Source organism: Indicator indicator, chromosome 6 (genome assembly GCF_027791375.1).
Source record: "Indicator indicator isolate 239-I01 chromosome 6, UM_Iind_1.1, whole genome shotgun sequence".
In the NCBI taxonomy this organism is placed as follows: domain Eukaryota; kingdom Metazoa; phylum Chordata; class Aves; order Piciformes; family Indicatoridae; genus Indicator; species Indicator indicator.
The window spans coordinates 15,091,557-15,093,904 of NC_072015.1; positions in this window are offsets into that span (position 1 = coordinate 15,091,557).

Below are 2,348 nucleotides of genomic sequence, written 5' to 3' on the forward strand. Positions count from 1 at the left end.
ATACTTCTCTTTGATTTTCCTTTACTATGGGCTAAGAGATGTACTCAGTGGGGCATGTTTCTTTCCACTCTTCCTCCCAGATGCATATGGAAGCTCAGACTCACCTAGTATCTAAATGGTCCTTGCCATATGTCTGTGCTTACATGGGCTGGGAGCAAGCTCCAAGCTAAAGCAACAAGACATGAACCTCTTCTATCCTTCAACACAGGCCCTAACTGGATATTACCTGAGGAGAGTCTGAGAATAGCCAAAGATTTAACTGTGTTGTGTATCTGCATGATGTTGACATATATACATCTGTCTGTTTGCATCTTACCTGACACATGCTGCTGCTTGCACCCTGCAAGTCCTGCTTGAAGGTGGACTAGATGATCATTGTAGATCTCTTCCAGCTAAATGATTTCCCTTCCCTCTTCTCTCCTCTCTTCTCCTCTCTTTTCTTCTCTTCTCCTCTCTTTTCTTCTCTTCTCTCATATCACAGACAGGAATTACTGTCTAAATTTGATCTGCACAAGTGCAACCCTGGATGCTCTCCTACTGCCCATCCAAATCAGAGGCTCACAGCTCAAGTCAAGGATCTCCTGAATAAATCCTTTCAAAAACTGCAAGGAGAATAGGGTATTCTCTCTCTTCTCTGGATACAAAATAAGCATGATTGTGCAAATATAGTTTAAGAGAGAAATAAGAGCATTAATTACTTCAGGTTGATTTTGCTCCAGGAAATTGTTATGAAACAAAACAATGACCTTAAGAACAAAAGGGAAAGGAAGCTTGGGGGGGGGGGGAAACGTAACACAATGTTTCATATTTTTGTGGTATTTTCTATCAACATTTGAACACTGGAGAGCTAAGAGGCTTGCTCTGCTAAATACTTTGTAGCTACCTGGAACCCAGGCCAGCTTGTACACATACACATACTGCTCTGCAGTGCAGTCAGCTCGGCAGGCTTTGTCTTTCCAGGCATAACCACTGATTTATGCCTTAGCCCACAAAGGTCAAAACTTCCTTTCCAGCACACTGGTAATGTTGTCTTATGGAATCATAGAATTGTTTTGACTGGAAGAAACCTTTAAGATCATCGAGTCCAACCATTAACCCAGTGCTGCCTGCTCACCACTAAACCACATCTGTCAGCACCACATCTACACATCTTTTAAATCCCTTCAGGCATGGGGACTCCTTTGCCTTGGGCAGCCTGTTCCAGGATTTGACAACACTTTTGGGGAAGAAATTATTCCTCATGCCCAACTAAACCTCTCCTGGTGCAACTTGAGGCCATTCCCTCTTGTTCTGTCCCCAGTTCTCTCAGCCTCTCCTCAAAAGACTTGTTCTCTAGACTCTTCACCAGCTTCATTGCCTGTCTTTGGGCATGCCCTAGCACCTCCTCCTCAAAGGTGTTAGCCTCTCTGCTGGAAGCAGTAAGCACTTCTTTCACAATGATTTTTTGGCCTGTTTATGCAGCCTAAAGTTGAGTCCACTGACTTTTGAAATTAAAGAAAAGGAGACAAAAGGGGAGAGAGGTGGGTCCCTTCATTCATCCAAAGGGTTCTTTATTTCATACCACTAGAACCCTGCATCTGAAGTGAAGGGTAAAATTCCAGGTAATGTTACACTGGACTAGTAAATTCTGGCCAGCACATGGTGCTGGTCATGATGTTTCCTCAGCTCACATCCACTGTGTCCAAAGAAAGATAAGACCCATCGCAGCTTTTTACCCCTTCTGCTGCCCAGCAAGGAAATTGTATCTTAGGAATCAAAAAATACAGAAAACAGTCAGCAGCTAGAGACATCTACTTATACAAATTTTAGTAGGAGGGAAAATCTGCCAGCAACAGACAGAGAATGAGATGTTACACCTGAAGGGAGGAGGAATGCTACAAGGGAGGAGTCAGCTGGGAATAAACATCTGGCTTGGAAAGGTTTGTCTTGAAAAAAGAATAAATTAAAAAGCTTAAAAAAAAAAAAAACGGAAATCAGCAAATTATCATAGGATCACAGGATGTTAGGGGTTGGAAGGGACCTTTGAAGATCATCAAGTCCAACCCCCTCTACCAGAGCAGGACCATATAATATATGGTAATATATATTATAAACAATATTATGAAGAAACAAACCTGGTATAGGATGATGGGAGAAAGGGAAATTAGACTTTCATCTGTACAAGGCTTCTGTTTATGACTGAGATGAAAGAACAGAGAAGCATTTATCAGAAGCTTTTGCTATGGCCTTCCCCTGCTTCTACCTAACCCACTCATTTGATCCATGGACGGCCAGCTAGGAGAACAGGTAATATTCATCAGAAAGAATGAGGGTTTTGCTGTCAAACCTGCACTTCTTATCCAGGAATT